Source organism: Mirounga angustirostris, unplaced genomic scaffold (assembly GCF_029215605.1).
Source record: "Mirounga angustirostris isolate CCGP_5_RB_7025 unplaced genomic scaffold, mMirAng1.0.hap1 SCAF_3, whole genome shotgun sequence".
Classification (NCBI taxonomy): domain Eukaryota; kingdom Metazoa; phylum Chordata; class Mammalia; order Carnivora; family Phocidae; genus Mirounga; species Mirounga angustirostris.
The window spans coordinates 83,192,332-83,203,469 of record NW_026991711.1 but is presented as its reverse complement, the minus strand read 5'-3'; the positions used below and the strand labels follow the sequence as shown (position 1 = coordinate 83,203,469).

The 11,138-nt window shown below is 45.3% G+C and overlaps 1 long non-coding RNA gene across 1 annotated transcript; it reads right to left on the bottom strand.

Annotated features, from left to right (window-relative positions):
• Positions 1-1,750: 1,750 nt before the first annotated feature.
• LOC135363760 (uncharacterized) lies at positions 1,751-7,148 on the bottom strand. The gene is made up of 3 exons (XR_010409817.1): positions 6,659-7,148; positions 6,207-6,353; positions 1,751-1,985 (listed from the first exon to the last, which is right to left on the bottom strand). It is a non-coding gene; the product is annotated as an uncharacterized LOC135363760 (long non-coding RNA).
• Positions 7,149-11,138: the final 3,990 nt, after the last annotated feature.

The window sequence follows — 11,138 nt, the reverse complement described above, 5'->3', positions numbered from 1 at the left end:
AAAATAAAAATACAAAGAATGCTACTAGTGTTTCCCTTAGGAGCTGAAGCTTTGCAGCCCTTTCTGATCAGTAAACACGACAGGACTGAGTGGTTTGTGCTGGCCTTCAGGGGGAGGGCCCTGAGCACTGATCCTCAGGTGTACTTCAACTAGTGCAAATGCCCCTCTCCCAGCAGAGGCAGGCCTCAGTGTAAGCGGCTCTGGATTCCAGGAGGTGGCGCTGTTTTACTCCCTGAAGGCTTGCGGCCCCAATGGGCGGGATGAATATGGCTGCACCCTGCTCCCTACCCAGGAGCTGAAAATTTGCTCCCCCAGCTCTTCAGTGAGCCCTCACAGAAAAGCAGTCTGTCTTACCTCCCCGGTTTCTGTCAGAACTCTGTGTTCACCTGCCAGTGACGAAGCGTTCCTATCTCAGGCCCGAGACTGAGTTCCAACTCCAGGTTCTATGGATTCCTGTGGCCCAGACCCATGCTGTATGTCCTGGGTGTTGGAGGGCTTGCCAAGCTTCTGCTTTTTGCTGGACCTCTCCCAGGAAAGCCACCCCGCAACCGTGCTGGGATTCGTGGTTTAGGACTACATAGAGCAGGAAGCCAGCACCTAGACTCGTGGTTTTCAGCTAGCCCTTCCGATCTGACGTCTGGGGACTCTGAAGCATTCAGGCCCCACCCGCTCTTCTTGTGACCCCCGGGATCTTGAGATCATGCTGTCACAGCGGGGACTCCATCCTGCTTCCCCACTTGAACACCTTTAAGCCAGGGGCATCCCCCAGAGTAGAAGACTTCTAAGAGTTTTAACTTGGCACTTCTTTGCTTATAAAACTTTGCAGTAGTCTCCTTAAGTGGGGTGCCTCCCCTCTGCTGCATCCTCAGCCATATGCCCCTCACACTCATCCCCACCTGCGGCACTCGGGCTCTGAGGCTGCAGCAGGTGCCACAGTGGGAGCTGGGCCGAGTTCTTCAGGTGATTCTGGACCTTGTTCTGGGGCTGGTGCTGTAGCTCACAGAAAAGAAAGTATCATCAGCCTGATGGGCTTCCCAGGTCCCTTCTAAATAAAGGAAACTTTTCCCACCACTCAATGTTGTCTGAGTCCAAGAACCAATCACTGGGAGGTCTCCCCAGACTGCAGGCCATGGGGACAGGGATCTGAGACTACTCACTGCTCCCGGCCCAACCACAATCAATGGAGGCTTGCTCTGCGTGGCCCAAGCTGTTCCCTCCACAGGCCCATTAAGCCACCCCCTGTCCTCCTCATCCCCAGCATCTCTCTGGTTCTCCTTCTCCCTTCTGCCCCCTCCCCTCTGTTTGTGCTTTTTTCTCTCTAATAAATAAATAAAATCCTAAAAAAATAAAATAAAAGATTGAGCATGAAGGTGGACATTTTGAGCCTTTTAGACCTGGCTAGAACACTCTCCTGTATGTATATCTTTGTCACCTTCCCCCTTGTGCTCATGGCTGCAGAGGTACATGACCTCCCAGGGAGGGAGAAGGCCCACGGTGCAGGGACTCTGGGGTCCTGAATGACCACAGGAAGGCACTCCATCTCCCATCTGAACAGCCACTCAGCGCTGTCATGTGGGGGAATCCATGGTGACATGCTACCGAACCTTGGGGAGATATCTGGTAATTCAGCATAACGAAATATACCGGCTAAATGTTGAAATCACCAAGTTAACTTCAATAGTTATCAGCCTAGTAGCTTTAAAATGACCAAAGGGGCACCTGGCTTCCTCAGTCAGTAGGACACGTGGCGCTGGATCTCGGGGTGGTGAGTTTGAGCCCCACATCGAACACAGAGTTTATTTAAAACACAAAACAAAAGAAAACAAAAGCACTTCCAAAGGACCCAAATCAATTAGGCTCCAACAATTGAGCTGGTCGGTGGTGGGATGGATCCTCTGGCCTGTTCATCAGCCGCTGTGCCCTGAGCACTCAGATGAGGCAGGTGCTTCTCAGCCACCCGGGTTCTCCCTCTAGGAGCTCAGGGTCTAGAGGGAAGATGGACAAACATGAATGAAAAACGTGAATGAAAAGAGCAGTTGCTCCATAGGAAGAGAGCAGGGGCGACAGCTGGGTCCCGAGCTCCGGCAGGTGAGGGGTCTGACAAGGCCGTGCTGAGGTGACGTTGAGATTTCCTGAGGCAGGCCAAGGAGACACCCCAGCACAAATCCGAGTATATGCAGCCAGCAGAGGGCACCACGCTGCAGAGGAGTGGAGGCCCAAGTTGATGTTGCCAGAGTGGAGGTTAGAAAGGAGGCCAGGGTGGCTGGAGGAAGCTGAGGAGGAGAGCAGAGAGGGAGAGGAGGAGGGGCAGAGCCTGGGGCAGGTGGACAGTCTCAGCGCCCTGCTCCTAGTACTGGGTCACACCACATCTCCCCACACTCGGTGGCTTCGCCCACAAACACTCATTGGGTCACAGTCTCCGGAGATCAGGACCCCAGCAGTGCTCAGCTGGGGGCTCCTACCAGAGCCTCTCAGGAGGTTGGGGCTGTTGACAACACCAAGGCAGGACCTGCTTCACTTAGAACCCGAGCTCACTTAGGGGTGTTGGCAGGATTCAGTCCATCTCGAAGGCCTGAGTTCTTCTGTCTGTTGTTGGCCCTCGGTGCTAGGCCACGTGCACATGCCTGTGTCATGGTTCCACATAGGGGCTTGTTCCCCAGTGTGGGGATCTGAGAGAACACGGATCAGGGTCAGCACGGGGCCGGGCACGGAGCTTTTATAACCGAATCTCGGAAGGGGCTTTGGGTCGTGTTGCCATGTTCTGTGGAATGGAAGTGAATCACTACGTCCAGATCACACTCCAGGGGAGGGGTTTACACAAGGATGTGTACACAGGAGTTGGGGATCGGCGGGAGCCACTGAGGGGAGAAGGGGAAGACCCCTGCCGGGTCAGGGCCTTGCCCAGAATCAAGGACTGGTAAGAAGGCTGGACCAGGCACGAACCCGGCTCTTTGAATGTCCTCAAAGTTGGGGCCCTGGATGCACCTCACCATTCAGTGGGGGCTCTGGAAAAGGTCGTGTTGAAGTAAGTGGCTACAGACATGGAGATGGTGTTGGGGGTGAGGGTGAGCATTGATATCCTACAGGAGGCATTCCAGCACGTTCTTGTCTGAGGAGGAGCCAGGTCACGGCAACCCCCTGAGTGGCCCCCTATCCACATCACACCCATTGGAAAGGAGGTAATGGCTCACAGCACAGGACAGGGAGACTCTAGGGTTAAGGGTCGATTCTGACCTTCAAGGGCCAAGGCTCCAACCCCTCCTTTAGGGTTTGCTTTGGAAATTGAAAAGCCTAAGATCTTGGGAAGCTATTGCCCATCCCTCTGTAGGTGGGGCTGTCATCTTCAGGGCCTCCAGGTTGTGAGCCCTGGTTTACACACATGTGCACACATGAGCAAGTGTGCATGTGCTCACACACACACACACACACAGACACCAGTAGGGACTGTGGGGTGGAATCTTACCAGTAGCAGACTCAGAGAAGGTGAGAAGAGGAAGAAAATGTTGTTGGAGGTATTTCCTACATGAGACACCACTCCTCCAATTTCATAGATATCATCCCACATATGCTTGTGGACGTCTGGAGGAAGTACATGCCTTCCTCCTTTCCAAGGAAGTGCTCGGAGGTGTTGATTGGATAGGAAAATAGCTGCCTCCCTTCTGCCATCCCCTCAGTGTCCCCATACCCTGGACCCACTGGAAGTGGTATTGTCTGTTATGCCAGAGTTGTAGTGGCCTGAAAACAGTCCTTTTATTTTCAGGGGGATGGAAAACGTTCTGAAGAAAAGTAAGACTTTATTAGGTTTTAAAGTTTTGTTTAAAAATGCCCAAACATTATTCATTTGGGTCTCTTTTTATACCACAATTAAAAGGATCCCTCCCTGCAGTATGCAATGAGACAGGTCCTGTATGGACAATAATTTTGCATCCTTACACAGAATTACATACACAGGGGGGAAAGCAAGATGCTTCATCAGTAAGTCCATAGCAGCGCTGTGACAATAGTGCGGGCAGACAGTCCTTCCATCTGCCTCCCTTTTAAAGTATCCCCCTGATCTCCTGGAAGACATGGGGCACTGATGTCCCATCTCTTCCCAGTATATTGGTTTCCCATGTGCAAAAGTAAATGCAGCCTCACGAGTCTGTATAAGTGGCGGCACCAGCAGCTACCTTTCTCCTAATAGTGATACCTCGCATATTTAGAGCTCTGCTCTACTGTAGAGCTAAAGAAAATCAGCTAAAGGAGATTTTGATTGTTTAGACTGCCATTGCCCAATGTGAATTTGGGACCTTTTGTGTCTGAAGATGAAGGCAGTGATTGTGTTTGGTGGGTGGTGACTGGGTTCATGGAAATAATAAAGAAGGGAACACTGTGTTTTACGATGTGTGACCCAAGGATTTAAGTACATGGTGTCTTTCTATTGTTGGCACCAAATATGTTGAGCAAGTTCTATTAGATTCATTATATAAAAAAATGTCACCTCCTTTTTGTATATGGATTATAGGATTTGCATTTTTCCTCTTCCTTTAAACTACTCAGTAAAAGTACTATTTAGGGCATCCTGGCTGACTCAGTCTATAGAGAACGTGATTCTTGATTGTGGGGGTTGGGAGTTCAAGCCCCATGTCAGGTGTAGAGTTTACATTTTAAAAAAAAGAGTTTACTTAATACTCAAAAAAATTTTAAAAAGAGGGTGGCTCAGTTGGTTAAGCATCCGACTCTTGATCTCTGCTCAGGTCTTGATCTCAGGGTTAAGCCCTGCATTGAGCTCCATGCTGGGGGTACAGCATACTTAAAAAAAATGTTTACTTTTTAAAAAAACTATACTCCTCATATTTCAATATAATTTATTGGTTATATTACTTTTTGTTATGTTTTCAATTTCACTTGCTATTATATTTGCTTACTGACAGAATTTTTATGACTCTATGATAGCATATTCAGAGAATTGCATTGATGTTGAACATTTCTTAGAGACTAGAAGCCCATAAAGTCCATTAAGAAGCAAATGGACTAGAATAGAACTTACCAGAACCTGAAAAATATGCATTTGAATTCTTTGTGGAAAGATTTGTGAGTGGTCTTTTCATTATGAACAAGGAATATTTATTTTAAAAGAATACTAAAAACAATGGGATAACAATTGAGATCACATTTGCAAGTCATATTTAACTTACATGCTAGAAGATCATTGGTGTCTTTCTCCCCATCCCTGCCCCTTAAAGCAGTAGACCAGTACTTGTCTGTGTGGAGTTTAGCTATGTGAATTCCACATAAGAGGCATTCCATTGTGCATCTGCCCAACATGTTCTGCCAGCTGATTATATCTTACTTTCTAGCAGTGCTATCTTGGTCAAATGACTTTGAGAGTGTGAAATGTTTGGATAGTACCCTGGCAGTTTGTTTCATGATATAAAGGTTTGATTTAACACTTTTCAGTTTTTAGAAAATCCAAAACTGTGTGAAATCTGTTGGATCCGTTATATCGAGAGTGGCATATAAGGTTGAATAAGAACTTGCTGTGATTTTGGTGGAGAAATGTTTGTCTGGGCTGACAAATGTGATGTAAGTGAAAAAGTCATCCTGGAAGCCTTTCATATCTGACTTGGGTTATTCCACTAGGGAGCCTCATTTGATTCTAAATTCACACATAATTTTCTCTACTATCTACTTTGCAATAATAAAAACTGTTGATGTGGTCTTGGGTTTACTTGTAGGCCAAAGCCCTGGGATTGAGCCGCCAATTCCTTTTGTATGTGCCCCCTTGGCTTCATTACCAGCTAAAGTTACCAAGAGGCTACTGGGTCTGGATCTCTAGTTCCTGCCTCTCTCTTGAGAAACAGGCACATCCTACTTAGATATCACAAGTCTAGGAGAGTCACTGTGCCTCAGTTTACACTTAATTATGTATCCCACCCTCTATACACTCCCTCCTGGGTTTCCCAATAAAGGCACAGATACCAAACCCTGCCAGATACCACCCTTTTGCTACTTGAGCTTGACGTCCATGATCTTTCTATTTTCTCTATTCTTTAATATCTCCTTACTGGTTCTTCTAATTTCCGTCCCCTTATAAAATAAAATTTAGCAGCCTTTGGAAAAAAATCTACAACTTTTTCTGGGTGAGTATCATTGCTCCTTACTGCTCTAGAATATTCCGAAGTGTGAGAGTTCTTTAAATTGTACACACCAGGGCCCCCATTCACCTTTTTCTGTGTGTGTCTCGTCCCTTAGAGTTCTGCAGGGTGGTCTCTCTGGGTATTCTTCACTTCCTATTTGAGAACTAGGTGGGCCCAGGCCCTCTGGGTCTTTGGCCTGTGTCCTCATCTCATTGTGCCTCTCTTCTCTTGTCTCTATTAGGGAAATCATAAGAAACAGAAATTTACACCCACCCTAGCGTTATGGTTCTGAGGAGCAGGTAAGAAAATTATGTTTCTCTCTAGCATGTTCCTCTTCAGGGTGACACATTTGCTGGCCAGCTCTCATCTCTTCTCATGAGATGGGGCCTTTGCCTGCCTCCCTGTCTCTCATTTCCTGCCCCTCCCCATAGCCATCTGTGAATGTCAGCTTCTGACATTTCTTTGCCCAAATGGTGGTTGCTAACTGCTCCCCCAGAGGACCATGAGATGAGTAAATAAAGAGAAAAAAGTAGGGTTACCAATGAAATCCAAAAGGTTGGGTGCTTCTTCAGAGGAAAGATGAACAGCCCATCACCTGGCCCATTCTCTGTTGAGGCAGGAGGTATTTTGGGGGATGGGAGAGCAAACCAAGGCTGCCCTTTCCCATGTGGTACCCCAGGCCTTGGACTGCAGAGTTTTCTCCGTGTTTCTTCATGTTGCTTTGTGCAAACATCAGTAGCCTTGGCAATGGAAATGTCCACTGGCTTCACTTACCAGACCTCACTCCTCTGGGACACTTCAGGGCCAAGACCTGCCACTGCTCCCTCCTAATGACCATTTTCATCTACAGAGTGAACTCTGCAGGAGAAGCTGTGCAGTCAACAGGAGAATGGGTGTCCAGAGGAAGTAGAGAAGTTTTGCTCATGGGTCATTGCCATGGGTCTTCTAAGTACTTCCTTTCAGTGACTGCTTCCGAATGCCCAATCAACTTCAGCTCTGTTGATGAAAGAAGGAGAATTCACTTCAATCTATGAGGCAGGTTATAGTCAAAATAGCGACTGTGGTGCGTGGCTGCCCAGTCACTCGATAATTTAAAGCCAACGGGTAATGCAGGCAATTCTCCCCTCAGCCACTCACCAGCTCAGTATGTCTGTTTCTTTGCTTTCCTTTTTGACTAGGATATATTCAAGTATATTTGCCAAATTTACATTCTTTCCTTTTTTTGTTAGTTGATTTTATTTTTTCCTTTTTTTTATTTAAATTCAGTTAGCCAACATATAGTACATCATTAGTTTTTGATGTAATATTCAATTATTCATTAATTGCTCATCACATCATGTGCCCTCCTTAAGAGGTGGCCTTCTTGGCAGTTGTCTAGCCTGTTTTCATCAGTGATAATTTTAACATGGCTCTGAGCTTGTATTGTTGACTTTGCTGGTCATAGACATTCCTTCAGAAGCAGTACCTCAGGGCAAGAGATTTGTTCCCAGTGGGCTGCAGTGTTCCACCTGGCAGTTTTCCTCCACAAGGCAATCCAGAGACAGAATCACAGATGCAGTTGCGTCTTCATCTGATGAAGTCTGTGAAAGTCATGTCAGTCTCAACAACCCCCATTTGATATTCACAGTAGACCAGTCAGTAAAATGAGCAATGGTAGAAATAACCAACTCTGCCTCTCTGCAGAGCTTCATAAACTTATTAATCTTTCCCATCTCCTCCATGGATGTTGCATGGCCTCTGGTTTAGTCTGAGGGAGGGCATGGTTCCAAGGGCCTCTCTTTGTTCTTCTCTTCCCTAATAACCATCATTCCAAAGTTCAGAAACCAAACTGGGAATTCCACCAGGTGCTAATGTATGTATTTCCACTCCACATTCTGGAACCAGGGAAATGAGCACAGGATGAATCTGTAGTCTCAGTGAACAAACTGTTAAATGTAGGACAAGGATTCTTCTATTTTCACACCTCTCAAAGCTCCCACTCCAATTGTTGGGCAGGCCATTTAACAGTTCTGGTCTTTGAGGGGCACCTGGGTGGCTCAGTTGGTCATGCCTTCAGCTCAGGTCATGATCTCGGAGTCCTGGGTTGGAGCTCCACGTCGGGCTCCCCACTCAGTGGGGAGTCTGCTTCTCCCTCTCCCTCTGTGCTCTGTGCTCTCTTGCTCTGACTCTTGCTCTCTCTCAAGTAAATAAATAAAATCTTAAAAAAAAACAGTTTTGGCCTTTGGGCATCAGCATATGTTCAGAATCATTCTATATAAGTTCCCAGAAAATGTAGCGTTTCTCTTTTTCCCTGAGTTGGTCCCACTGGTAATTTGGGATGCATAGCACAAATCTGGAAATCTATGGGGCCATTCCTTCAAAGAGCTCCTGTCTCCCCCTGAGTCATGGGGCTCAGAGGCCCACACTAGATTAGGGCTCACAGCTGGGGAAGAGACTGTGACTCTTCACTGTAGTAACTACTGTATCTAGATATTTATTTTTCTGGTACACTGCCCAACAATTTCAATTTGGACAGACCTGATCAACTATCCAACAGCACACACCCCTGAGGATCACATCCTCTGTTTACCATTCTGTCCCTGTGGCTTACTGGGTGACTGCATACATCTTGTTTCTGCTGGTTGAAGCATCCTCTCCTGCCACTCTTCACCTCCCATCTTCTCCTGCAGTATAGGACAGCTCCCACAGAGCTCCTCTGTGGACAGAGGTACAGAGGACATTGGTACCTCCTGTACCCATGCCTCTGTAAGTGTGTTGATGAAGGTAGCGCACTGATTGCTGCGTCTCTCAGCAAGCTTGATTAGGGATGGCTGAGCACATTGCACATCACAGAACCATTTCTCAACATTCCTGATTCTTATGCTTCCTGACTTCTTCCTGCCTTCTTTAACAGTATACTAAGGAAATCCCAGCATTTTGGATCTTATTGACCCAATATAGAGTCCAGAATACCAACACCACATGCAAGTGGTGTGGGCAGTCCTTTAAATCCCAAATCTTAACTGAACATATTCATATAAATGAATTTAGTTTAATTAATATCTTTCCTTTGTCCCTTTGGGCTACAATTCTCAGATCTGATTCCCACCTACACCACTCAGACTTTTTCCAACACAGATGGGCTAGGTCTTGTAAGCTGTCAGTGTATGGTCTCTCCTCCATGGAAGGCCTTGGAACTTTCAAATTGGTTATTTTAAATTTTTTCTTTATTTTCTTAATTTTTTGTGTGAAAGAAAGAGAGCAAGTATGAGCGGTGGCAGGAGTGAGTGAAAGGACAGAGGGGGAGTGAGAATCCCAAGTAGTCTCCTTAGTCAGCATGGAGCCCAATGCTGGGCTTGATATCATGACCCTGAGATCATGACCTGAGCCAAAATCGAGAGTCGGATGGATGCTCAATCGACTGACCACCCAAGTGCATTTAAAATTTATCTTTAGATCAAACTATATTATGAACTCCTATCAGTACAGAACAGTCAAGCAGTTATTTCATTCTATATAAAAACCTTCTCCATGGGGAAAGAGTGACTCTGTAGGGACCAACAGAACTCACACATCAAGCTAACCTTGGACTAAAAATCAAGCAGGAAATATAATTTGGGTGTGATGGATTAATTACCTTATATTAACTTAATTACAGTGATTGTTTTACTGGTGTGTACATATATGAAGATTCATGAAATTGTACACTCAGATCTATGGAGGTTTTGATTACATAATTATACTTCAAAAAGCTATAAAGATATTTAAAGACTCACACAATTAGGAATATAAGTAATATAAGTATTTGTTGATCTGTAATACATACTAATTAAACAACTCATCTCAAAAACTACAACCACATCATAATGAGGAATTCTGATAGGTCAGAAGAATTGAATGCAATAGAATGAATTAACAAGGTACTTGAAATAGAGGAAGCTAGAAATTAATATATTGAAGTCATATTTACTCTCCAATTTCACTCCTGATATTCTCTTTTTCTATTAGTTTCGATCTCCTTACCTATTTTGTCCACTTCCTGAAGATATCTTTATGAGTTGAAGGTTTCTTTACGAGTTTGCGATTTCATTTTTTTTTTATTTTAATACCTAGGGGGGGAATTGTTGGATGATATAGTTGTTCTATTTTGAATTTTTTTGAATTGACGTAATCTCTACCCCCAACGTGGCACTAGAATTCATGACCCCAAGATCAAGAGTCACATACTCGGGCGCCTGGGTGGCTCAGTCGTTAAGTGTCTGCCTTCGGCTCAGGTCATGATCCCAGGGTCCTGGGATTGAGTCCCACATCGGGCTCCCTGCTCGGTGGGAAGCCTGCTTCTCCCTCTCCCACTCCCCCTGCTTGTGTTCCTGCTCTCGCTATCTCTCTCTGTCAAATGAATAAATAAAATCTTAAAAAAAAAAGAGTCACATATTCTTCTGACTGAGCCAGCCATGGGCCCTTATGTTGAATATTTTGAGAAACCTTTATACTGTTTTCCATAGTGGCTGCACAAATTGACAATCTCATCAACAGAGCACTGAGTTCCCTTTCCTCCACATTTTGGCCAACCCTTGTTATTTCTGGTCTTTTTCCTACTACCCATTCTGACGGGTGTTGGGTGCCATCTCTTTGGGTTTTGATTTGCATTTCCCTGATGAGAAGTGGTGTTGAACATCTCTCCATGTACTTGTTGGCTATCTGTGTGGTTTTTTTGGAAAAATGTCTATTCTGAACTCTGCCCATTTTGTAACTGTTGTTTGTTTTTGTGTTATTGAGTTGTATGAGTTCTTTAATAATTTGAATATTAACCCTTTATCAGATAGGGAGTTTGCAAATGTTCTCTTCCATTCAGTATGTTGTCTTTTCACTGTGTTGATGATTGGTTATTTCCTTTTTCTGTGCAGAAGCTTTTTAGTTTGATATAGTCCCACTTGTTTATTTTTGCTTTGTAGCCTTTGCTTCTGATGTCAAATCCAAAAATCAGTGTCAGACTAACATCAAGAAACATTCTTCCAAAAAAATTGTGTTAAGGTAGAT